The 27972-nt window shown below is 41.4% G+C and overlaps 2 long non-coding RNA genes across 5 annotated transcripts in view; one reads left to right on the top strand and one right to left on the bottom strand.

Moving 5' to 3' along the window:
- LOC119866170 overlaps window positions 1–27972 on the bottom strand; it is a 121126-nt gene that overhangs the window by 72836 nt on the left and 20318 nt on the right. For all 3 annotated transcript variants that reach the window (XR_005379242.1, XR_005379241.1, XR_005379240.1), the window contains exons 4-6: window positions 18000–18278; window positions 10329–10400; window positions 6144–6322 (exon numbers count right to left, since the gene is read on the bottom strand). This is a non-coding gene — a long non-coding RNA (uncharacterized LOC119866170). The remainder of the gene's footprint in view (window positions 1–6143; window positions 6323–10328; window positions 10401–17999; window positions 18279–27972) is intronic.
- On the top strand, window positions 18843–24359 carry LOC111092666. Of its 2 annotated transcripts, none has more exons than XR_005379244.1 (3): window positions 18843–19297; window positions 20938–20997; window positions 24211–24359. It is a non-coding gene; the product is annotated as an uncharacterized LOC111092666 (long non-coding RNA). The 2 variants fall into 2 exon arrangements; XR_005379243.1 differs by lacking the exon at window positions 24211–24359 and adding an exon at window positions 23219–23641.

Raw genomic sequence — 27972 nt, 5'->3', positions numbered from 1 at the left:
GTTGGAACACGGGGATCAGTGATAAGGATGCTATAACCTGGGTTTAGGTTGAAGTAGAGATTGGATGGGGATGGTAACAAAGGAAAAGATGAAAGGTAGCCAGATTGGGGGCATATTTTGAATGTAGAATAAATCAGACTTGCTGATGGATTTGATGGTTAAGGGTCAGGAAAAGAAAGAAAGGAATAAAAAACCATTCCTAGGACTTCAGCCTGGACTATTGGGTAGATGATAATACCACTGCATGAGAAAATAGGAAGAGACTGGAAACGATTGGACAACAGCATGAGACTTGTGAAGGTGGGTGAGAAGGTCATTGGCAATAATCCTGGAGGCCAGCTCAAGAGGGTGTGGGAGCCTTAAATGCCAAAGCAAGAAGTTTATACACTCACAACTGAAGGTACTTTCTTTAACCACCCCTCCAAAAGCTGGCAGCCTGGGATCCCCAAGAATGCCTGGAAGAGATGCTCTTCAATCAATTATATTTTTCTGAGTATCAACTATATACAAAGCACCATACTTGGCACCATAGGGGATACAAAGAAAAATATAATTTCTGTCCTGGAGGCATCATATTCTCCTCAGATGAGAAAAGCAAGCATCCTATCTTTGAACAGGAGCACAATTAAGATAGGTTTTGGTGTAAAGGTGGGATTCTAGAAATTGTGACAATCTCCATGAGGAATAAGTGGGAAATATCTTGGGTTACATCAGGGTGGGTCTTCCCTGCATCTTTGTGTCCAGAGGTTTGTCTTCATGTTACATAAAACCAGTCTTGACACACACACTTTGTCCAGAGTTCCCATTCCACATCTTTCACCCTGACAATTGAAATGGAGCCCATTGGGGCACACCCAACCCTGATGCCCTTTAGTAGCCCAATGCATCCATCTCCAGATGCTGTGAGTATTGGCTGCCAGCCTCATCTATGCTCTAGGGGAGAACTGTTCTCAAACAGGAGCCACCTCACCCAGAAAGCCCACTTTGGTACCTTTTGGACCTCCCCCAAGTCATTCTATATACAATGACTAACTGACCCAGGAGTTTAAAAAAGGCTCACCTCATTGCTTTGAGGTGGGATCAATTCTGCAGCATAGTTCATACTCGAGAGCTCCCTGTTGGATCACACTATAGCTAGTCTCCAGATAAAACCACATCCTCGCTTAGCTCCTCTTCCTTCCCTTTCCCACCTTCCCCATTCCCTTGCTTCTGAGAGCTCGATGTATCACCCTAGTGTCATACTCTGCTTCTAGGGAACCCATCCTAAGATATAAACCTTATACCTCACTCCTTAACACACTACTACCATTAATAATAGCTAACTTTTTGAGCTCTTATGATGTGCCAGACAACAAGGGAAGCACTTTCTTACCTTGTCTTGTATGATCCCAAAGGTTCAATACTATAACCACCATTTAACAGATGGGAAAACTGAAGCTCTGAGACATTACTATGTATGGCATCCTAAACACATTTCTTATGGCCTCGTGGAAAGAACACAGATCTTCCAGGGAACTGCACCCCTCATTCTACAAAATGATCTTTTCCTCCATTTTAAATATTCCTCTGAACTACTCCTCCTCCCTTCTCACTTCTCAGATTCATCCCCCTCTGAAAACCGGTGGTCAATTACATGGGTTTCATTGCTCAAGATCTCCTAGGGCAGAAAATTCAATTTATTTCCATCTGTGTTAGTTTTCTCTCAGAATGCCTTTTTTAAATTGGCAATAAGCACTTGAGCCCTCCCAAGGATTGTTCACTCAACAACATGTTCCTAGCGTTTCTAATAGGTGTGTGTACTATGAAGAGAAAAAGGATGTCCCACCACCTTTTCTTCCAAGTACTCAAAATAACTGATGCTATCTGGGTCTGCTGTATAATCACGGAGGCTTGTCTCTCCCAAAGAACCACAGTTCAGTGTCAGCAGAGTCAAAGAGTAAGTGTTCCAAAACTCCAAACCCTTCCCTCAAAGAAAAGGCATTAGAAACCAAGGGTGACTTATATTGGCCACTGCAAGCAAGCAATAAATAAATAAATTAATTAATTAATTAATAAATTAATAATAAATAGGCAGTGTGGTGAGCATAGCAAGTGACAGAGGAAATAAAATAGGGAACAAACCTACTTGATTTGCATAGGTTGTTCCTTCTGCCTGGAATGCCTTCTCTTTCTCCAACTGTTGAACTCTTACTCATGCTTCAAAACCCAGTTTAAATGTCATCAGCTCTTAAGATCTGCATACACTTCCCCAACCACTGCTTTCTGTGGACATACAGAGTACCATCTACTCTCAGAATATAGAATGGCAGGGGGCACATGGGTGGCTCAGTTGGTTGAATGTCTGACTCTTGATCTCAGGGTTGTGAGATTGAGCCCCACATTGGCTCCATGCTCTGTGCAGGGTCTGCTTGGGATTCTTTTTCCCTCTTCCTCTGCCCCTCCCACTCTTTCCCCCCTTCTCTCTCAAACAAATAAATAAATCTTTAAAAAAAGAAAAGAAAGAAAAGAAAAGAAAAAAGAAGAAAAGAAAAGAAAAGAAAAGAAAAGAAAAGAAAAGAAAAGAAGAAAAGAAAAGAAAAGAAAAGAAAAGAATATGGAATAGCAGGTAGTTAGGAGTCCCCTCCTGCGTGAGATAACCCAGGATGAAATCCTCGCTGCACCATTCAGTGGCTGTGCAACTTCATGCAAGTCATTCAACTTCTTGAAGGCTCAGTTTCCTCATCTGTAACATGCTAACACATACAAACACTTAGCACTATGCCTGGAATGCAATGAATGCTCAAGAAAACGGTAGCAAATTTCTTTATTACCGTCATTATCACTCTGTCCTCTGAATTCCCATAAGCACGATTTTCCTATTGTCCATTCCACTAATTTGCTATTTACCCCTATGGCCTTGTTTTGTTAATTAACATCTCATGTGTGCATATCTTCTTTCCTTAACCCATGGCAAGGTCCCTGGGGACAGGAAATGCATCTTATACTGTTATATACAGCTATACAGCTGCAAGAACTTTGCCAAACACATAATACATGCTCAAATATTTGCTGAATAAATTCTTAAATCTCTGTCTCCCAATATAGGTGCTTATTTTGCTTGGCAACAGAACAAATAACATTTTATATTTACATTCTTGTTTCCAAGGCTAATTGATGTGGGTCTTATAAGCATAAAAACCCCTCTAAACTCTCCCCTAATAATGGCAAAAGCCATCAATTAAACAAACCATTAGATGTATCAACAACCTATTAATCTGCTCTTAGTGGAGGGACACTGGTTGCTTTTCAGCTGTCTGGCTGCACAGTGGAATTGGGTTTAACCAGAATATTCTGTTGGGTTTCTAGCTCTCCATCAGCACTACTTACTCTATGAAATGAGGATTAAATGATAATGTAGCTAATATAAACATAGAGACAGAGAAAGATACACAAACAGCATTTAACCCAGTTCCTGCTACACTATAAATCTTTAACACATGGTGGCTTTAGAACTCTGGGGTGGGGGTGGGGGGAGCATGGAGTAAGAGAGTAAGAAGGAGACCCAAGCTTCTGCTCTACCATTTTAGCTCATCTTTAGTTTCCTCATAAGCAAAATGGGGATACACATATCTGCATTGCAGGGTTATTTTGAGGATTAAATGAGGTTAGGTGATAGGACAGCTGGCACGAGTGATACAGTACAGAACACAGAACAGAGTGCCTGCCCTTATGAAGTTCATGGTCCAGAGGAAGATACTGACACATAGTCAATTAGAACAAGAGGGTAGTAACACAGGGGACACACGGAAGGTAGGAGACCAGCCAGGGCCTGTGTAGTGGGGGTCACTGAAAGCTTTCCCCTAAGAGGTGTGTGCTAGCCATTCTCATCACCCACCCTTCCAGCTTCCATGTGGGCTGCAACTACATCCTGGCTTTGCCACCTGATTCTTGGTAGGATGATGCCAGACGAGACAACAAGGGTGGAGGAGACTACAAGAGTTTCCAAGGGCTGCTGTAACAAAGTACCATGAAAGTACCATGAGTAGTTTAAACAAATAACTTATTGTCTCACATTTCTGGTGCCTAGAAGTCCAAGTGTCATCAGGGTTGGCTCCTTCTGAGGGTTGTCAAGGAAAATGTATTCCTCTCTCCTAGCTTCTGGTGGTTTGCTGGCAATCACTGCCATTCCTTGGCTTATAGTAGGAATCTTTGCCTTCATGTTCCCAAGGGCTGTGTGACTGTATCTGTGTTCAAATTTCCTCTCTTTATAAAGACACCATCATATTAGATAAAGGGCCCATCCTACTTCAATATGACCTCATCTTAATTAATTATGGCTGCAATGACCCTATTTCCAAATAAGGTCACATTCTGAGGTTCTGAGGGCTAGGATTTCGTCATATGAATGGGAGTGTGGATTTAACCCATAACAGAGGCAAAAGGGACTGTTCCTTCCATCCTTCCAGCCTATATCCCATTCCTATTGGTGCCAGTGGTTCCCCCTGGTTGGTTCCAGAAACAGCAGCCAGCCTCTGTTCCATGTGTTGTTTTTTTTTCTTGCACTCCTAGAAACAGCTTCATTGTATCCCACCAGTATCACTACAATCAGCTGGACAGGGCCACCCTTTCAGTGGCAATCTCAGCCCCATGGGGACCTTCTTCCAAACTTCTAGATTTTAAAGCCCCAGCCTCTTTCCTTTGTCCCCCTAGCCCTGTGGGTATTAGCTTCTTCCTGCCTGTGAGGGGCAGTGTCTGGCATTGCTCCTAGTAATCATACCCTTGTGTGATCCATTCCCCCGAAATGCAGGAAGGGCTTACTGACTCACTTTACTAGCAAACAGCAGAAGTGATGGAATATCACTTGAGAGATTAAATAATAAGAGAGTATGAGGAGTGTCTTATTCACTTGCTCTGATGAAGCCAACTGCCATGTTGTGAACTGCCCTACAGAGATATCCATGTGACAAGGACCTAGGGGAGGTCTCCAACCAACTGACAGGGATAAACTGAGGGCATCAGCCCAACAGTCCACGAGGAACTGAACCATTTGAGTGAGCATGGAAGTACATCCTTCCACAGTCACAGTGTCTAGAACCCAGCCTTAACTGCCACCTTTATTGGTGCCTCATGAGAAACCTTGAAGCAGAAGGTCCAGCTAAGTGATGCCCAGAGTCCTGACCCATGGAAAATATGAGATAGTGAATGGTTGTTTTCAGTTACAAAGTTGTGGGCTACTTTGTTATGTGGCAGTAGATAACTAATGCACTTTGGTTACTATCCTTGTAAACTCAGTGTAGTCTTTTTACCTTTTCCCTGTTTCAATAAGTACTTAACCAACTCCCTATTAAATTCTCTCAAATTAATAAATATAATTTCTTTTTCCTGATTAGACATCAACTGGCACAAGATGACATCTAAGATGTAACCTTAAAGACAAGTGGGAATTAACTAGGCAAAGAGGATGAGGAGGGTATTTCAGAAAGAGGAAACACACAAATAAGGGCCAGGGTACCACTGGTTCTTTAAATATATTTACTAAGCACCTATTATATGCTAGGCTTCCTGCCAGGTCCTAAGAATGAAATTATGAATGAGAGAGCAAGGTCCTACTCCCATGTTCAGAATAAGGCACCAATGGGACAAACACTAGCTCTAGTACATAGGGGCCAGCCCATACCCTAGGCTTCCTCACCAGTGACACGTGTATCCTGTTAGGATAGGAGCACTTGCCTTGGTGATCTTAATCTAGGCACCAGATGAGTAACCACCTTCCAGCTTCAACATTGCATCTATAAAGCAAGGATGACAAGCTCTCCCTCCCAGGACTGTAGCATTAATCAAATGAGGTTTGGAGGCTTAAAGCAGTTTTGTATGGGAGACAGAGCTCTACTACTGTTAAGACACAGTAGTCTTACTATAACAACTGGTGTTCTCAATTCAGAATGATCCAAATCCTTCATCTGCCCAGTGGCTAGCAGCCCTCTGCTGGCCCAGAACTTGCTGTAGCCAAGACCTGGTTAATAGGATTAAACAAAGAGCCTGTTGCTTCTGGACTCAGACAGCGGGTTGCTGGTCATTGATAAAAACAGGCTGTAATACAAAGAGCAACCTCCCCGCGGCCACTCGCCCCATAAATCATCAGCTACCAAGGGCTATTGAATTACCTTTAGAAGATGGATGACACCGGAGCTGGAAGGCTGCTTGATAAGGGTTCCCTTTGAATAATTCCATGTAGAAAGCTGGGTTTGAGAAATGGGGTCTTTCTACTAGCTCAGCTCTATCCATGCTGTCTCTGCCAGGTGCTTTCAAGATAAACACGTTTCCTTATGGGCTGCCAGAGCATCTGTGATGAAGGAAGAAAACTTAGTGCCAGGCCTCGGGGAAGTATCTACTTCTGCCCAAGGCACAAAAAGGGTTTTGTTTATTATTATTATTCACTGTTCATAGTACTAACTCATTAAAAATAGCTATCATTTTATTAAACATATTCCATGTGCCAGGCAATGTGCAAAGCATTTGAGCTCACTATACCCTTCAATAACTATATGAGACCAGTCTTATTACTCTCTCCATTTGATTGATGAAAAATTAAAATTCAGAGAGGTGACATGACTTTCTCAAGGTGACACAGCCAGTAAGTGTTGGGGCTGAGACTCAAACCCATGCTCTTAATAGGAGTCAGCAAACTTTCTGTGAAGAACCAAATAGTAAATATTCTAGGTTTTGTAGGCCATACCATCTCTTTGGCAATTACTCACCTCTGTCCTTGTAGTGCAAAAGAAGCCACAGACAGTACATAAACAAATGTGCATGGCTGTGTTTCAATAAAACTTTATTTACACAAATTGGCAGAAGGCCAGTTTGGTTGATGGACCACACTATGACAACCTCTACTCATAATAGTCTTATGGCATTAACTCTCCCATTTGGACTTTACAGTGTACTCCATTTGTCTACTTCCACATAGGAAATATGCTAACTTGGGACGCCTGGGTGGTTCAGCGGTTGGGCACCTGCCTTCAGCTCAAGTCGTGAACCCGGGATCCAGGATCAAGTCCTGCATTAGGCTCCCTGCGAGGAGCCTGCTTCTCCCTCTGCCTGTGTCTCTGCCTCTCTCTCTCAGTCTGTGTCTCTCATGAATAAATAAATAAATCGTAAAAAAAAAAAGAAAAAAAGAAAACGTGCTGGCTCTTCATGGAGTTATTTAATTTATTGAACTCATTTATAATTCCTTTATTGAGCTCTTGAAGACTCCAGCTCTAAGAAAAATATAGAGATCTTGCTAGTTTAAAAAGCAAGATGTGTAAAATATTTCAATTATTCCTTATATTAGTGAAGAAAGGAACTGTTATGCTGTACTAACATAAATCCAAGATCTCAGTGCCTTAGAAAAGGGTTTCTCAATCTTGGCACTAATTAATACTTTGAGCTAGATAATTCTTAGTTATCCTGTGCACTGGAGGATGTTCTGCAGCATCTCTGGTCTCTACCCACCAGATGCCAGTAGCATTTCCCTACTGGTGACAAAAATGTCTCTAGACATTGCCAAAAGTCTCCCAGGGGACAAAATCCCTCCCAGTCGAGAACCACTGAATTAAGACAACAAAGTTTATTTCTCATTTATAAGAATTTGGAGATGAGTCATGACCTCTCTCTGATGAGTTTCCCTGGTGCCGCAGGGACCCAAGATGTTTGCCTCTGCAACTCTGCAATCCCAAAGCTCTTTGCTTCTTGCCCTGCGAATGGAAGAGATGCAGAATGGAGATCTCCCCATTTCTAACCTTCTCAGATAGGAAGAGATAGGAAGTGACATGTTGCTTATGCTCACCGGCCATTGGCCATAGCCTAACTGCAAGGAAGGAAAATTGGGAAATGTCGGTGAGCATGTGGAATATTTGCAATCTCTACTGGTCAATCATTCACTCAACAAACATCGAATGAGTACCTCTTCCTGTCAACAGTATACCAATGCTGGGGAAATATATCTCAGTGAATAAAACAGATTTGTCTCTGCCCAAACAGTGTTTATATTCTTTACCTAGTGTGCTCCTTCGGGTTGCAAAAAAAGAGCATGAGTTAGGTTTGGTAACAGAGATTACTGAAAGGATACATAAAGATGTGCAAAATAAGATAAAATTATCTCAGCAATTATGCTAGGTCCAGAACTCCTGAAGCCTCATTAGAAACCTGAATAAATACATCAAAAGTCTGAATCTGAATGATCTTTCTTTCTTTTGTTCACCTACCCGTCATATGTCCTAAAACAGAGGCTACAACTGGATTAATTACCATCCAATAATGAGCCTTTGTTCACCAAACCACTTAAGCAGTCAGCTTTCCTTAAGCTACTGTTATCACAAACAAGTCCAAAATGGCCATGGCTTACAACAACAGACATTCATTTGTTGCTGATACACATGTCATCTACAAATTGGTTTTAGCTCTGCCAACATCTTCTTTACTCCAGAACCAAATAAGGGCAGGCCCATTCTCAGTCATGAGTTCGAAGGAAAAGAGCAAGTGGAATCACTGTTGGATCTTAAAATTTCTTTTCAGGCAGGACTTCCACATCTGCTGAAATTCCATTGGCCATAGAAAGTCGTATGGCCAAGTATGACATTAGTAGGGCAGAGAGGATATTTATCCCACTAGAAGGGACACAAGAAAGGGATGTAGGGAGGGGTCCATCAACTAGAGAAGGTCTCTAGCACCTAGTGGGTAGAGACCAGAGATACTGCTCAACATCCTACAATGGATAGGGCAACAAAGAATTATATAGCCCTAAATGCCAAGCAAATATTTTGAATACTTAATATAATATAACACCATGGTTCTCAATTTTGTTCCCCAGGGAACATTTGGTAATGCCTGGGGGGCATTTTTGGCTGCCATAATAGAAGAGATGCTACTGGCTCTTAGTCCATAGAATAGCCAAGAATGCTGCTTAACATCCTATAGTACATAGGAAAGTCCTCCACAACAATGAGTTATCCCACTAAATGTCAATAGTGCTGAGATTTGATCCCATATCCCACTAAATGTCAATAGTGCTGAGATTGAGAAACCCTAATCTACCACAAAAGGCAACTAGGCTGCTTTATTCATTCATTCATTCATCGTCATCAGAGATTTATTGAAAGTCTATTGAGTATCAGACACTGTGCTAGTCCCTAGGAATAAAATAGAAGTAAACATAAGTACAATTTCTGCTCAAATGGATTTTATAGTTCACTTGGAGAGGCAAACATTAATCAAAGAATCACACTAATGAGTATTTCATGACAAACTAAGATAAATGAAAGAATGGAACAGATTCTCCAAGAGTTTATTCTCTGAGAGAGATTAGGTGAGCCTTTCACATGAAGTGACAAGAATTATGTAGGATGTGTAGGAGTTAAGTAGATAAAGAGGACAAGGGAGTTCTAAGCATAGACATAGAAAGGAACATTTTTCTTCTGGAGGAACTAAAAGGTCAGTGGAATGAACACAGAAAGTAAAGAGTGAGTGGTGTATGATGTAGCTCATAAGGACATCAGGGACCAGATTATCCAGGGCTATGTATGAAGACCAGTTTAGAGAGTTTGGTTTTTCTCTTATGAGTAGTAAGAAGCCACCAACAGGCTTTAAGCAAGGAATGAGTTATTCATTTTGCATTTTTAATATATCACTCAAGCTACAAGGTGGAGAATGGCATAGAGGGGGTGTAAAGGTGACCCAAGGAGACCTGTAAGCTGTTACCATAATCCAGGTGAGGGATGGTGGGAGCTCAGTTGAGGGTGGGGGGAGACAGAAAACACTGAATATACCTGAGAGCTAATTAGGATGTGGGATGGGAAGAGGGGAAATGTATTCAGACTACCTTCTAAATTTCTAGCCTATATAACCAGATGGATGGTTATTATGCTCATTGAAACAAGAAACACTGGAGAAGGACCAGGTTTGGGGGCAGGGGAGTAGGAAGACAATACTCTCTATAATAGAATATTAACTTAAGTTGTCTTTGAAGCAGCCAGGTAAAAATATCAAGAAGGCAGCTGGATATTCATATCTGTGATTCAGAGGGCAGGCAAGGGATGAAGTTATTAATATAAGAATCATAAAATATAGATCCTCAACCCTGACATTGCAGCCTTTGACTTGGACCCCAATCCCTGGCTTCATCATTTGTGGCTGGTTATCCTTGACTAAATGGCAGTAACCATAACAACTCTATAAAAATTGAACCACTTGTCTGTTTCCCACAGAATTCAATCATTCATTCAATGGTTTTAGATCTTATCATTTGTGACTGGTTATCCTTGATTCAATGGTGGTAGCCATAACAACTCTACGAAGATAAAACCACTTACCTGCTTCCCTTAGAATCCATCCATCCATCCATTCATTCATTCAACAGTCTTGGATGTTATTGTCCTTGGGGGCTGATGATACAGCAGTAAATGAGAACAAAAAAGGTTATGATCCTTGTAGGCATTTGATATTTTATGACTTCTTTCTTTGTGTGGATTGCTGAGAACATCTGACCCTTGTTCTTTCACACCCAGTTTGGAATACATCATCCCACACTGAAGGAAATGCCTGAAAATGACCTCAAAATTGTAAGAGGATAATAGAACTACAGCATTTCTACCTTATGTTGGTAGGATCCATTCAGTTCACTCATGTAAAATAGATTTCTTCACACATGCCAACTTTAATTGATTGGTAGTGGCTGCATGAAGGGGTAGGTACAGAATAATTCAGCTGGAAAAGTGATCAATTAGTGATGTCTGCCAAGGATTTGATTTGGGAGAGTGGAATGCAACATGCCCACAGTTCTGATCTCAGATGGTCCTTTTTATATACTGCTGAATTCTATTTGACAATATTTTGCTAAGGAATTTTGTGTCTATGTTAATGAAAGATATTAGTCTATTATACTTTTATAATGTCCTCATCAGATTTTCTTGTCAGAGTTACGCTGGCCTGATGATACAAGTTGGAAACAATTCTCTTATTTATTTTTTTTTAATTCTCTTCTTTATTTTCTGAAAGAGTTTGTATAACCTTAGCATTATTTCATCTTTAAATATTTGATAAAATCGGCCTCAGTTGTAGGGGATGGAAGACAAGGAGAAGTTTTAAACTGTGAATTCAATTTCTTAGATTAGACACAGGGCTATTTAGATTTTCTATTTCTTCTATTAATTTTGGTAATTTATATTCTTCAAGGAATTTATACACTTCATCTGAGTTGTCAAACTGAACCCATTCATTTAAAAGGTGAAGAAACTAAAGCTTAGATAGGACAACTGGCATACCCCAGGTCTTATAATAAATGAGAGATCAAATATATACTCAGGTCTTGAAAGGCTCAATTGCTCTCAACCTACAACATCAAGATTTATCTTATTTCCAAAGCCACAGGGAAACTGTCTACAGATCTTTCCAAAAATGGCACACACACATTTTAAATGCCCACATGCTCCAGTATTTGGCATAAGCTAGGAACTTGGAGATAAAAAGCTGTCCAAGATAAAAATCACCTACATTAGCATCAAACTGGACCCTTAGACTTTAATCAATCGTATCCACCAAAGTCTGAGGCTTTTTGAGAAAACCCATGGATCAAAAGAAAAAGAAATCATTCTGTTCAGGTTGCCCTGGGAAGCACCCAGTCCACCTTTCCCCCTGGGTGCCCTCTGTTCAGTGTATAAAGCCAAGCTGTCCATGCAGATTATTTCCCTCTGAGTCTGGGCCTGGTCACTAGAAGACAAAGTCCCTAGGGAGCTTCTCTGCCTGACCTGACCTACTTAGATGTGTCATGCCTGATCAGAGTGGGAGTGAAGCTAATGGGGATGGACAAGAAGGCAGGCTTGGGGAGGGGCCCAAGGGAGATGCACTCACAGAACCTGGCTCAAAACATTTCTAGGGGAAAGTCTCTCTATAGGAGAAGCATCTGTTAAATCTGACCACATCAGTAGCTTGCCTGAAAATATTCAGTAATAGCCTTGTACACTCATGAAACAGTCCAAATTCCTTAATATGGCCTCTATGGTCCTGCATGGACCAGTTCATGTTTCTTTCTCCACCCTTCCCCTGATCACTGTCTTCTTTGAGTGAAGTAGACCTACTTTCAGTTTCAACGTGGCAACAAGCTCCCTTATCACTCGGGGCCTTTGTATAGGCTGTTCCCTTTGCCTAAAATATGTTCTCCTCCTATTTTCACCTGGCTTGTCCTATTTGATCTTCAGGTCACAGCTTTAAAAATCACATACTCTGATAGCATTATCCAACACCACAGGTCTGTGCTCCTTCTTGGGTCATTTACAATCCACTGCACTCACTCTATGGCCACATTTATATGTTGCTTTGGAATAGATTGCCTATCTATCTACCAGTATCTCCCATAATGTGGCCTCTCCCAAGTCCCACAGTCCTATGACTAACTGCCTTCTTGACATCTTCACTTTGATGCTTATAAACACATGAGACTTAACACGTCCAGTACTGAGCTAATTCCCCCTCCCAAACTGTCCCTTCCATCTCAACAAATAGCATCTCCATCTACTTAGCTGTTCAAGCCAAAAGCCTCTAACTCCTCTCTTTTCATCACATTCCACATCTTAACCATCACCAATTTACTTTATAAAACATTTATAGAAGTCTGGCACTTCTCAACACTTCAGTGCTGACTAGATCTGAGCCACCAGCACTCCTCACCCAGATTATTGCAATAGGCTCCCAACTGGCCTCACTGATCTGCCTTGCTTCCCTAAGTTCAATTTCTAACACAGCAGCCAGAGGAATCCTTTTAAGACAAAAGTCTTTGCTTATATCTCCCCATCCGACTCACAAACTGAAGAAGTCCTTGCAATATCCCAACAGGATCTGACTCCAGCTACCTTCTGTCATCACCGATTCCAGCTCCTCCTTCCTCATTCCATCCAGCCACTCTGGCTTCCCTGCTGACCTGGAACATGCCATGCATACTCCTTCCTTACGGTCTATGTGCCTGTCATTTCCCCTACCTGGAATGCTATTCCTCCAGATAGCCACATAGTTCCTTCTTCCATTTCTTTCAGGTCTCTGTTCACACATTATTTTACAAGTGAGGACTCTCCTGGCCACCCTTATGTAAAATGGCAACCCCTTACCAATCCTCTATCTCCTCCTACTCCTCCATCCTCTCTTGCTCTGTTTTAGTTTTTTCATAACACTGATCATCTCCTGACTCTATTTACCTATTTATTTCCATATTTACCTATTTATATATTTTAATGTTCATATTTACCTATTTATTATTTGTCTTCCCCTCCCCCTGGAATCTAAGCTCCATGATAACAGGGACTTCTGCTTTTTCACTACTGCAACCCCAGTGAGTTGAAGTGTCTGACCATGTTGTTGACTGAAAGACTTTGACTTCTGGCAGCATGGTATGTTGACTGGTATGGACAACCCCCATGCCACAAACATAATATTAGGACAAAAAAGAGATCACACAGAGTCAGACTCAAAAATAAGGAAAAGAACATCCTAAGAGGTCAGAAGTGAGAAGAAACCTGACATTATAGCAGTAAGTTCCAGGTAAAAGCCAGGCCATAAGGAGGTATCAGACCTAGAACACAGGCCCCAAGAGGTGGAGGCCGGCATTTTAATGGTGTCAGGACAATAGGAGACATGGCCTTGGGGCCATGCAAGGAGAAGAGCCGGATGGGAGGAGACCCCTGCATAAAAACATACTCTCAAAGAGAATAAACAACCTTCCCAACAGCTAGGAAACTGCAGACTAATGTGCTCTCTGTCTGGGCTCTTGGTGATCTCTTACCCTGAGCTCCTCCCAAGCAGATCCTGAAACAAGGACTTGGGTTCAGGTAGTTTATTGAGGAGGTCAATAAACTAGGGAGCTTATGAAAGCTAGGGAGAAGCAGTGGAAGTAAGAGAGAAAAAGGAGGAAAGCCAGTAATGGTTGCATAAGAAGCAGATTACTATTGGGGGAAACAGACTTGGTTCTGCTGGAGACCCCTGGGAGACTGTAGAACACACCTTGGAATTGTCCCATGGAGGGTAGGGCATGATACATTTATCCACAAATGTGCATCCCCCAATCACTGAGGTTGCTCTGAGAATGTTAACCTCTCTTATGCTTAAAGGTTATACCAGACCTCAGCCAGACAAGGTCTTAGGCAGAGAAGAAGAAAAGCAATTGGGATAAAAAGCTGCCAGCAGCATGCTTGGGTATGTCTGCAACAAAGGAAAACTCTTGCAGATAAAAGGGATATAGGATGGGGTATCTTCTATGATGGGGAGCAAGTCCCTGGTAAGAAACTGGAAACCCAAGCATCATGCACCATGGCACAGGAGCCTGGGTTTTATTCTTCCCATGTGACATGGAAATTCTCAGCCAAGAAATTAACATAAATATAAATCTGGATTTTGAAGCTCTTGAGGCCCAGGAGGAGCAAAAGCAAAAACACCATGTAAAGATGGAGTCCATGACCAGGAAGGTCTGCTGGGGCTTCCATCCATCTGCACTAATTCCATGGATACTGAGCCAGACCAAAGGAAATGACCAATGGAAAGAGGACAGCTTGCACTCCTAGTGTGGGGATGCTCCTACGTGGATACGGGAGTTAGAATGAACAGAGAGGAGGACAGTGAGCTCACTAATGACATGTCCCCAAAACACACCCCAATGATGAGATACTACTACACACCTATTAGAATAGCAAAATTACAAAACACTGACAATATCAAATGCTGGAGAAGATGTGGAGCAACAGGAATTCTCATTTATTGCTCGTGGGAATGCAGTATGGTACAGCCACTTTGGAAGACAGTTTGGCAGCTTCTTCCAAAGCTACGTGCACTCTCACCATACAATCCAGCAAATATGCTCCTTGACAGTTACCACACTGAGTTGAACACTTATGTCCACACACAAACCTGCACACTGATGTTTACAGCAGCTTTACTCATAACTTCCAAAACCTGCAAGCAACCAAGATGTCCTTCAGTAAGAGGAATGGAAAAATAAACTGGTCTGTCCACACAGTGGAATATTATTCAGTGCTAAATAGAATTGAGCTATCAAACCATGAAAAGACATAGAAGAACCTTAAATGCATCTTACTAAGTAAAAAAAGCCAACTGGAAAAGTCTACATATGGTATGATTCCAACTATATGACATTATGGAAAAAGATCAATAGTTTCCAGGGATTGAGTGGGGGAAGGGATGATTAGGCAGAGGGGGATTTTTAGGGCAGGGAAAGCGTTCTGTAGGATACCATAAGGGGGGACATATGTCATTATACATTTATGCAAACCCATAGCATGTACATCACCAAAAGCGAAACCATGGATTTTGGGTTTTAATGATGCATCAATGTAGGTTCATCAGTTATGACAAATATACATCACTGTGGCCAGGGGTGTTGATATGAGGAAGGCTGTGCAGGTGTGGGTGCAGGGATATATGGGAACTCTCCTTTCTCCTCCATTTTGCTATAAACCTAAAACGGCTCTAAAAAAATAAAAGCTTATTAAACAAAGCAAAAGAAACCTCCTCTTCTCTCTCTGCTTCCCACTTCAATCAGAAGAAAAAGGGGCTGGCAAGTGTGGAGTGCAGCGGAGAGAGCAGACCTAAGTACAGCCAAGGCCAGGACACAGAAGCGGAAGCTCAGAATGAAATCTAAGATTGAAGCTGAAAAACAGAATGGTGTCCAGGTTCTTGTTAGCCCAAGAAGACTGACAAGTTATGGAATCCAACTGACTTACCAGGTAGCAGGAAGGTGGGATGTGGGTGGGAGGTGTACCAGAGACTGGCCTCATAGTAGTTACTCAGAAAAGTAAAACAATTTCATGTTCATTCCTCAGTGAAAGGAGACTTCCCAATTAAATAAGCTCCAGTGGCAATTTCTGAGCTCTCTCTACAAATCAGATCAATTCTCCCTTAAGGATGCACATGTGCATGCACGCATGCGCACACCCACCCACCCACCCAGCTACCCACGACACACACTGTTGAGAAAGGCCTCTGTGACTGGCAACATCCCAACACGTGTTCTGGTCTTTCTGACAGAACACAGGGCATTTTAACAAGAATATTTTCTGGCTCTGCTGAGAAGCAAAGTATCAGTAACAATCACAATCACAAAATCTCATACTTCTATTCCATTTTGTTTCAAGAGGTTTAAAACGCTTGGCAGACTTTAATTCATTAGCATGTGCATACATACTCTCCAGCTGTGAGAGGAACTGCAATTAGGAGGTGCTCCTGCCCACATCTGCTATGGTGCAATAAGATACCTGTCAGTCACGTGGTTCTCTCAATCATTCCTGAACTGTGTCGCATGAATGTTCCACAAGGATTGAAACAAGAACTCCCTTCAAGGCTTTCTATGTCACCAGTGGCCAAAGGGCTGCCATATTGGTTCTCAGCCTTTATCTACAGTGGTTTCTTACCATCATTCTGACTTGGGTCTCACAGCTTCTAGAGATGTATAGAAAAGATTGCCCAAACCCCTAGAGAAAAGTTTTGTAACAAGAGTAAGGATTATTATGTTCCTGATCCCAGCTGTGATAGTGAACCTCTCCTCTTCCCCCACAAAGCACAGTAACCCTTTTAATTAAAAACTTGGCCAAGTGCTGGAAAAATGCCCTGATTCTTACCACTTTAGAGAACCAGGGAGACAGATGGAAATGGGTAAAGGAGAGCTTGCTCATCTGACATGTTCCTCCCATTACAGGACTTTTGCAAGGGCTGCTCCCTCTGCCTGCAACACACACAGCCCCTCGTTCTCCTCCTCACTTAATTCCAACACCTTTTTCAGATTACAGCACAGGTCACTTCCCCAAGCATAGAGCAGTGCACTTTGTTGGAGCCGTTCTGACTTGTACATATTGTTTGCTTTGTAACAATTTACTTAGTTTTGAGATCTAACTTCCATGAATACTAGAACCATGGAAATTCTAATCAGCAACACAGCTCTAGAATATAGCAGGTATACTCCTGGTACACAGTAGATACAAAATAAATATGTCATGGATAAATCAACTAATCCTATTTTACAGAGAAATACAAACACATTCAATAAATATTTGTTGAATAAATTAACCAATATCTTTAAAACTGTCAGAATATTAGCACTTACTTAATAATAGTATCTACTTCATAAAGTAATTAGGAGAATTACATTGTTAATGCAAACAAAACTCTTAAATAGTACCTGGCACATAATAAGCACTCAATAGATATGAGTAATCTTATTATTAATATGTTATTCCCATAATAGTAAGATACTTTGAATTATGATCTAAAGTGGGTTTTCTCCACATTTTCTGGTAACTCAGCCCTTCTTTCAGCATGGGCAACATCTCTAATGTGGAATCAGAGACCCACAGGGATCCTGAGCTGCACAGCTGGTAAATGGCAGAGCTTGGATACCAACTCACATCTCTCAGGCTCCAAAACACTAGCACGTAACCCACTTTCTCTCAAACTATCTAGCAATGATCAAGTGAACAAATACAACTTCAATGTTATTCATTCTGAAACATCAACTTTTAAAAAGTTTGTCCCCTGAAGAGTACGTATTACATTCCTGAAGAATCACCACAATTAGAAAAAGCACCTAAAATGATAATAATCTCACACCTTGCTAAGAAATAAATTCTCCCTTTTTATTATAACAAAGACAATGGTGTACCGATGCATTATTGGAAACAATTATCTCTATACTTGGTTTGGGCTGTAGCTCACCAGAAGCTGCTGCCTCAGCCAATATTACTTAAAGGCAGTGATTTTTTTCATTTTGTTTTAGTCCTGTGAAATGTATTTCAAAAGGGAACAGGAGACCCTATTTGAAAAATCAATTACATATTTCCATTTTAATGTAAACATTTAGTGTCCAACACTCTGCCTCACCATCTCATTAGCCTTTGAATGCAAGGCACCACTGCAGACATTTATTTCAAAACCTTTTTTTCAACCCCCCACCCCCACCTCAATCAGAGAAAGCGAATTGAGCAAATAGTTACCCTGGCAGATAGTTGATTAAATGCAATAATTGCGAAGATAGTTGGGGTACAAACTTCCAGAAGAAATGAGAAAATGTAAGATAGCTTTAAATCCATCTTCTCGGGGCACCTGGGTGACTCGGTGGTTGAGCAGCTTTAAATCCATCTTCTCAGGACACCTGGGTGGCTCAGTGGTTGAGCATCTGCTTTTGGCTCAGGTCTTGATCCCAGGATCCTGGGATCCTTCCTCTGTCCATGTCTCTGCCTCTCTGTGTCTCTCATGAATAAAATAGATAAAATCTTCAAAAAAAAGTAAAATAAATTCATTTTATCCTGGGACCTGTTGTTTATTTGTATTTTTAGAGAAGCTTTCTCTAAAGAAGAAGCTTGCAAAGCTCTGCTTTGCTAATATTACACCCTCAAAACAATAATAGTAAATAAATAAAATGGATTTTATCATGGTCCATTTAGGCCCTAAATGACCAAATACCCCTACCCTTTTTCTTTACGTTGAAAAGTTACTTCCCTGAGGTTACTAGAAAAGGCCCTTTGGAAATCCATAAGGGTCTGAAAGGAGAGTGTATTTGAAGCCCACACTGGGTTTAAAATCCATTCCCCCTAGTGAGCTGGTGTCCTGTTTCCAAGCCTGAGAGGGCAGCCAGTACTCCTCCTGAGAAACCACCAGCCTGTCTGCGCAGCACAACCAGCACGCCAGGTACAATTGAGGCAATTTAAACTGAGTGCAAAGTGCTCCATTTCAGGCTGAAATCACGCCAAGGTGTCCCGACAAAAGCTACATTCAGCACCTCCAATTCCACGTTCCATTCTGCGCTTTGTATGCCATTATTACCCAGGATTCCAAAAGCACTTGGCAGCATTAAAGGAGTCAGGAAGGACAACAATAGCAAGGAACTGCTTGAGGACACAAAGCTGGAATCACAAAGAAGGGAGCAGCCAGAGATGTCAGCAGAGCTCTGAAAACAGATATGGCTTCATGAGTGAGAGAGAGGCTGGGTTTCTGGAAAAAGGCAGATTCAACCTGGTGAGAACTAGATCGTCACAGACTGCCGATGGGTGCACCTCGTTTCAGCCACTTGGGAGGGCTATTTGGTAGCACTTATTAAAACTCAAAGATGCATGTGTCCTAGGATACAGATATACCTCTTCCTGGCATCTATCCTAGAAGAGGATGTAAATGGATGTAATGTGCACAACGAGGGATACACAGAGATTTTCAACAGAGTTGCCTGTAATAACCAAGAGGTGGAAAATGATCTAATATCCATCTACAGGGGAGGAATCACAACGTGGAAGGCCAGGTGAGGGGCTATGCCCTGAAACTTTGAATACTTATGACAGTCCGTGAGAGGATTCTCTGATTATTCTCACAGGGCAACTAAGGTGCCAAGATGTTAAATAGCCCTGTCCAGGATCATCACGTACACAGGTGTTTAAACTCAAGGGGCAGCCCGGGTGGCTCAGCGGTTTAGTGCCACCTTCAGCCCAGGGCCTGATCCTGGAGACCCGGGATCGAGTCCCACGTTGGGCTCCCTGCATGGAGCCTGCTTCTCCCTCTGCCTGTGTCTCTGCTTCTCTCTCTCTCTCTGTCTCTCATGAATAAATAAATAAAATCTTAAAAAAAAATCTCAACTTAAAAAAAAATAAAATAAACTCAAGCCATCTAGCTCCAAAAGTCATATTGCTTTTCAAGGAATTTTAAAAATGTATTTTTTCCCTTTGAACTAAAAAAAAGCAAGTTGCAAAATGATACACCCAATATGCACCCACCAGCCAGAGGCTCAGCTTTGTGGCCTATGGCCTCCTACTTCCTGAAGAGTATGGAATGGACTTGGCCAACACCTGCCTCTCACTCACCTCTTCTTCTGTTTTCCAGGCTCACCATTCCCTTTGGAGAGCACTGTATTATACATTTAGATATGTTCATACACTGTTAACTATCAGGTTTGTGGTCCTGGAGGCCCTTTTGTCTTTTTAGGATGTGTCTTATCCAAAACCAAAACCAGAAGTGGGAGGAGAAAGTACATAGAATGATTCAGAGAGTGGATTTTGGGGTCTACAAAAATCTAGGTTTGGGGAAAAAAAAAACAGAAAGCTAGGTTTGAATATGTCTCCATCTGTGTGTGCTTGGGCAAGTGATTTCACCTTTGTGAGCCTTGTTTTCCTCATCTGTAAAATGGGGTTGTTAACAGTTTCTACTTCACAGGTTGTGAGGATAATGTATAGGCAATGCTTAGTACAGTTCTGGTACTTCATAAGCCTCTGTCTGGTCTGTGCCTTAGAGGATGATCACATCTTCCTATTCCTTCCTTCTTGGGGAGGCACCTCACTCCATGCAAAGGTGGAAGGGTAGCAAATTCAGTTTAACATGTGTAACATTTACTGACTATATCAGACCAGAGGCATTTGCCATCAGGAGCTATCTGGTATACAACACCTCCTCCTCTTAGCACACTGATTTTCATTTTTCCCCCATCAAATTCCCATCCAGAGTAGTCCTGAGATAAGTACCCCTAACCACTATGGAAGGTGTAAGGGGAGAATGACCCAGGTCCCTCTGGCCACACACTTTCTTGGGACTTGGAATCTGGAGCCCATGACTGAAGGACATAGAGATGATTAAAGTCATGAACTGATTACTGCTGTCGATCGTTTGCCTCTGCAAGCCTGCTCCTCTAGGCCATTATTCATTCCATGTACCCCCATATCCTTCTAATATATTCTCTTTTAGTTGAAAAAAGCCAGAGCCAGGTTTCTGTCCTTTGCCACCAAGAAGCCTGGCTCATTACACCTGCTGTGCACAAGATGCTGTAGGTACAGAAACTAAAGACACTAGTAGTCCCGGTGCCCAAGCTGTCCACAGCCTTGCGGAAAAGTCTGGAGCACTTTCATCAGGTGCTTGGTTACGTAGTAACCTCTCTTTCCACCTCCCCCCGTACAGGCAACATCTGTTAGAACCGAGATGAGAGAGAACAACAGAAGAGCCATGACTGGACCAATGGTATTTGACTCCTCTCCCTACTCCACCCCTATTCCAGAGACCACAGACCATACCCAAGCTTGGTCTTATGGGTCTCTTTAGAAGTCTGGCTAATTAATGGCTGTAAAAGCAGTTTGAACTTTGTAAGCCTTTTATAATGTGCCTCACTTAGATGTAATGGGCTCAAGATTGCCTCTGGCATCCTCAAGAAAATTAAAAATCCAGTAGGCAGTAGAATTGCCCCAACGTGGTTTACCTATTACTTTTATTTTTATTATGATGGCAAATAGTGGCATTACTAATGGTACCTTGGACGAGAAAGCCTTTCCGGGGAAGGCCTTGCTGTTTCCCTACATCCACAGCATGATTTATTGGTCCTCCAGCCAACAGCATGCTGGCTCTTCCTGCATGATGTCATTTAACTCTTGCCAGATGGAAGGGAGTTGGAGGGTTCCCTAACACGTGGAGTCGATCCTAATGTGGGGCCACTACAAACAGAGACACCATTCCTTACCCTCCAGCTTGACAATATTAGTCCTAATTGGTATTTGTCTAATCCTTGGCTTTGGACAAGCAGGTGTCTTGCTTTTGTGGGCTGGGCAAGACTTGGTATTCTGGAACTCTGGGCTAGCATACAGTGCAGAAAGATGGCAGTGTATAAACTGGGCAGAAGAGGCATGACTAGTAATAATCACAATCATAACGCTATCCATCAGGACCTTTAGTTGCAAACAATCAAAGTACCTCTACCAGTTTAACAGAAGAAAAATTTTTAATAATATCAAGAATTTCCTGGCATCTCCAGTGAGGGCCAAAGAATCACGATCAGGAATGAAACCCAATCTATATCCCTTCAACAAAAACAACTGCTACCACTACTTCTCACAGACACCTCAGCTAATATCAGTAACTCTGGGTGTGAAACATCACTCTCTGCCCCTGCTGCCCCTAAAAAGCTGGGTGTGGTGTGTCTGCCATGCTCACTCAAAGATGGATTCAGCTTGTACCTGCTGGCCAGCATCGCCTACTGCCAAACTGAATTTTTGCACAGGTGAATCAAATTGGTGGGATTAAGTCAATGGCATGCCAAGGGCAGTGGGAGTGGTCTGCAAAGAGGTAAGAGACTGTATGATTAATAGAGAATTTAAAAGCAAAATAACAAAACCAACTTTAATCACTCTGCTTTAATTATTAGCATGAGCCAATAATTCCAAATAAAGTCAATGATACAATACACCTTCTGGATTGGGCAGACCATACCCATCCCTCCTCCTAAGTGGGCTGCTGGATTAGTTCACATTTCTGTAGGTGCCCCACCTACAGGACAGAGGGTGTACCTGATAACAACAGAACCTACCTCATAGGGCTATTGTGAAAAAATAAATTGATATTGTAAGGATGTCATTTCTCCTCAAATCAACCTAGAGACCATAATCCTGATCAAAATCCCAGCAAGTTTTCGTTTGGGTGGAAATTTATAAGGTAATTCTAAAATATGCATAGAAAATCAGAGTCAAGATTATTCAAAGTAGAACAAAGTCAGTTGGTTTTCACTACTGGATATCAGGATATTATAAAGCCAGAGTAATTAAGGGAGCATGCTTTGATACAAGAAAGATAAATAGACCAGTGAAATAGCATTGAGAACTCAGAAACAAATCCACACATGTAAAGACCCTTGGTTTATAACAAAGGTGCCACTGAAGAGCAATGGAGAAACAATGGCTTTTTCAATAAATGGTGCTAGGTCAATTGGCCATCTATATGGAAAAATCTGAATCTTTATCGCTATATCATACTATACATAAAAATCAATTCCAGTGGATTGTAGATCTAAATGTGAAAAGAAAAAATAATAAACATCTTTGAAGACAATAAAGGAGAATATCTAGAGTTTGAGGTGGGTAAAGATGTCTTAAACAAGATACAAAGGAACTTGGGTAGGTGAAGCCTCATTGTGCAGGTGGTTCAGAATGAGAAAACTCGTAAGTCAAAGCCCTTGTCTAAGTTTTCTCCCATAAAGTTTCACAGCCTTAGAACATTTTTAAAATCTCAGAATGTGCAGTCTGAAGCATTCCAAAAGAGGGGGAAATTTCCCATGATGCTCTTCATGGAAAGCATCTATGTCTAGGCTACTTTTATAGAGGCAGTAACTATGATATCATATATAGTGATTGTTGACTATGTGCCAGGCACTGTGTAAAATACTTTGCAATCATTTTCTTATTTACCTATATTTCAGCCAGTTGATGCCTGCAAGTCTGTCACCATGGAAGTCAACACAAGAAAATATACCTTTCAATCTTTCTCTGCTACCTCCTCCTTTAATATCTAAACTTCTTAATTTATAAAATTAAGACTCAAAGAATTAATCAAGAAATGTCTAAGCAAATGTTTTGTACTGTATTGTTTTATTCAATTTACAGTAAACCTTAATAAGAATTTGATAACTTTAAACTTACAAAATATATTCCAATTCATTTCCTTATAGAATCTCTATGAAATAGCTATGGCAGGCATTGTAATCCCCATTTTCCACATGGGTAAACTGAGGCATACAAAAAACTCCTATTAGGGGCTGCAATCCATGCTAAACATTGTAAGCCACATCCAGCATGAGTGGAGGAATTGGCTAGTTAGTTTTGCAGAGGCATGCTCAAGTGAAGAATGGAATTACTGTATCTGGGATTTCCTCCTTAGAAGTAAGTAAGTGGAGAGGATGGGGCAGGCGCGTGCTGAGCCTTCACTTCAATTACCCTAGCTGTGAACCTGCTCACCTCATTCCTAAACGTGGTCCTCCTGTCTCTAGCTTTCCTTGATTCCACACAGCTCATGGCAACACTTTCAGATTTATCTGTCTATAACAGAGCTCTGATATGTCACTTCCTTGCCCCTAAACCATCAACAGCTCTTCACTTTTTAAAAAATACAGTGTTTGTAATCAAACTCCATCAGAAATAAATCTTAGCTCAAATTTTAATTTCCTTAGCTCAACAGTAGCACTTACTAATTCAGTATTTTTGGTCTACTTACTTAACTTGTCTGAGCCTCAGTTTCTTTGTCTATAAAATGGGGATAAGATTAGAGTTGATGAGGGGGGTTGTAAAAAGAGAGATTTTAAGTATAATGACTGAGTGCATTGATGTGCTGGTTTTAAAAGAGAAAAAGAACATTTGATTCAGTTAACAATAAAAGCTTTCTTTTTTCCCCTTTCTTTCTCTTTTTTCTTTTTAGATCTTGCTGTGCATCAGTTCTACGTTCGCACTTTTCATGCAGGCCATTAGCAAATCTGCACAACTACCCCCTGAGGTTAGAATTACTATTTTCTGCATTTTTATATACACAAGGAAACTGAAACTCAGAGGTGTCACCCAGCTGGTAAATGGTAGAATTTAGTTTTCAACTCATATCTCACTGAGTTTTAAATTCATACTCTTCATTGCTATACTGGGACCATCAACATCAAAGTCACCTGGGAGCAGGAATTGCAGAAATGCAGAGCTCTGTGCCCTAGTCCAGACTGTGAGACTTCCAACAGAATTCATTCTCATCTCATTTTTCTTGGTGGCTGGGAAAATGGCTATGTAGCTAGAGTCTATTTTCCCTGTCCTTTTTGTAATTAGATTGTCATGTGACAAGTTCTAGCCAGGGCAATGTGAGCAAAAGTAACAGATGCCAACTCTAAGCCAAGGTGAGTAATGAAATAGATGCATTTTCTCTAGCCCCTCCCACTGACTAGAACCTAGACATGGTAGGAACTTGATCTTGACCAAGGAGAGGAGGACAAGTTTATAGAAGTCAGAGGAGCCTCATGATGGGAGAAACCTGAGTCTCTACAACTACCCTAATCTTGGTCACTTCAGAAGTAGAAGTCATTTATTGGGCACATAAATCTATAATTTGAGCAGGGATTGATGGGGATGGCACCACGTGGGAAGGCTCCACTGGACTAGAGAGTCTACTTCTGTAGTGAATCATGCCCGTGGTAGGAAAGTTGATTCCGGCTCTCAGCCTAAAGCTTAGCTGGGGCTGACTACCAGGAACCTTAGCTCTTCTCCACAAATGCTGCTTCACAGGCTTCTGGGCTCCCAGCATGGTAGTTGGGTTTCAAGAGTAAAAAGCATTAGTCTATAGTCTCTTAGGGGCTATGCCCAGAAACTAGCACAGTGTCACTTTCACAACATTCTGTTGGTCAAAGCAGTCACCAAGACTGTGCAGATTCAAGAGGAGGGGACATCAACCTCATTTCTCAACGAGAGGAGTGTCAAATACATGGTCATCCTCATCCACATCTCATGAAACAAGTATACCTACCAATAAGGAACACTCACTTGGATTGTAATGTGTGTGGGAGAAGTAGGTTCTGTGTTCTCTAAGTCATGCTATTATGGGGCCATACAATATCTTAGCCCTTTGCCATGACAAATACTCCTAGTGAATCAGAATGGAGACTGGCGATAAAGAATCTACAAACAAGCAACTTGATGGCTTCATGCATTCCAGAATTTTAAAGCCCACTCTGCTAAGCAACATGGCTACTCCATTCAGTTTTTGACCTCCCAGTGACTCTGAGATAGATAAGCTCTTTTATGTGATTGCTCATGGGGTTCACATCTTCCAACAATCTCTCCAAAAGTTTAGCCTGAAGATTCACCACCTCACTAAATCCCACTTGGAGATACTCAGAAGGGCCTTGGGAGTTCACCTAGTGAAACCTCTTTGGTACAGAGGCCCTAATACTCTAGGATTACAAGGATGCTCACATCAATGACAAAAATTCCAGAAGTCCAGGTAAAAGGAAGTGTTTTCTGAATGTCTTTTTAAAGATGTGGTTGAACTATTTCAGAAGCGTGGAAAAATCAGAAACTGAAAGTCTAACAGTGTTGCTTAGCTGAGTGGATCTTGAATACCACAGATACAACATTAATTAATAGTGAATCACTTTGTGGGTTACACACATTTTACATAACAGGGAACTGGCTCCCCATACCAACATGTTAAAACTAAGCAAGAAAGTTGCAGAAAAGGGCAGCAGTATTTAGAGCAATTAGTGAAGACATCCAACCAACACAATGACAGTTTTTAGACAAACATCTGGTTATTCAAGGCCCTTAGCACCTGGGGAAGGGAATATCTTACAAAATCAAGTCTCTGATTCAACAACTTTCTCCTCTTCTTAGTTTAGTTCTGTTTGAATATTTAGCTTCCTCATGGCTAATATTGGGTCCCTGCAGACTTAATTTGGCAATCTTCCTCAAAAGAGATGGTAATACTAGCCCTGTGAGGTTGATAAAAAGATTAAAAAAGATAATAGAGATGTTCATGCGATGAATATTCGCAATGAAGATCCATAGAACATGCAGTACAATGTTTAGAGCCACATTCTGCATGGTAAACAGAAGTCCCTCTGATTCCTTCTCATTTTGAAGAAATAGCTTCTAAACCAGGAAGGGCAGCTATTATGAGCTAAATGTTTGTCACTCCCAAATTCATATGCTTTGAATCCTAACTCTCAATATAATGGTATTATGAGGTGAGGACTTTGGGAGGTGATTAGCTCCTGAGGGTAGAGTCTGCATGAAAAGGATTACTGCCCTCATAAAAGGGACCCCAAAGAGCTCCCTCACCCCTTCTACCATATGACACCGTAGGGAGAAGTCAACCATCTATGAACCAAGAAGCCGATTCCCGCAGACACCAAATTTGCCAGCACTTTGATCATGGACTTACCAGCCTCCAGAACTGTGACAAATAAATGTTTTATCCACACAGTCAATGGTATTTTTGTTATGGCAGCCAGAACAGACTAAGACAGCAGCACATTGATGTTTGGTTTGGTTAGGTAATGCCTTTTTTCTTTAATTTTTAAATGAGATTCCAACACAAAAATCAGAAAGGTTTTACATGAAAATTCAGGTTTCTGATTTCTTCTAAAGGAACAGAAGAAGCTTTAGAAACACAGACCACAGCTCTAAAACATGTTGCCTACAGGTATGAGTTTGAGAACTAGGACCTCATACTGTTCTCTTTCATCAAGTTTTGTCTCCTAGGCCTACTTTCCTGAGCTCTAAATCATCTTCTTAGACTGGGAGAGTGAATAGGGAGTTTGTTAAAAGCTCTAACATCATCATGAATTTTGAATGGAGACAACTGTCTTTGATTCTTAGCCAGGTGCTAGGTACATGCACTGACAAAAGATGTGCTAACAGCAAGTGTTGCTAGAAAAGATAACGCATCTTCATTATGGCTTGCTTAGCCAATTAGCACCCAGCCAGAAAACTGCTTTCAAGGTCATTGTGTTTTATTTACCTATTGATTTGGTAGAGCCCTACTAGGCTCAGAGCACCATGTTCTGTCCTACAGAACATAAAAAATTGGCAAGAAAGAGACATCATCTGGCTAACCCCTGTTCACTGTTTAAGTCTTAGTATTTTTTTAAGATTTTATTTATTTATGAGAGACACAGAGAGGTAGAGACATAGGCAGAGGGAGAAGCAGACTCTCTGTGGGGAGCCCAATCCTGGGACTTGATCCCAGGATCCGAGAATCATAACCTGAGCCAAAGGCAGATGCTCAACCACTGAGCCACCCAGGTACCCCTAAGTCTTCATATTAAAGAAAGTCCCTTCCTCCACAAAGCCCTCCCTCATTGCTCTAACTAGGTTAGATATATACTCCTGAACTTTTCCTTTGTTACATTCCATGAACTTGATCAATGTCTGTATCTATCCCCTTCCTTCAGTCCCTTATGATGTCCTTTATTTGCTGCATCTCAGTTCCTAACACAGTACATGATATCTGTTGGGCCCTTCACAATATGCTGAAAGAAAGAATAAATGAACAATTGCATGAAAAAATGAATGAATAAATGAATGAATGAATGACAGAAGACTTGATGTTTATGCAACTAATTGCAATAGAAGTGAGGAGTGGGGCAAATGTATTTATTGGTCAACTGGTCATTTGTTAAACATGTTAAATATCACCCCTGAATAC

This window comes from Canis lupus, chromosome 26, assembly GCF_011100685.1.
Source record: "Canis lupus familiaris isolate Mischka breed German Shepherd chromosome 26, alternate assembly UU_Cfam_GSD_1.0, whole genome shotgun sequence".
In the NCBI taxonomy this organism is placed as follows: Eukaryota; Metazoa; Chordata; class Mammalia; order Carnivora; family Canidae; genus Canis; species Canis lupus.
This window is presented reverse-complemented; position numbering and strand designations above follow the sequence as displayed.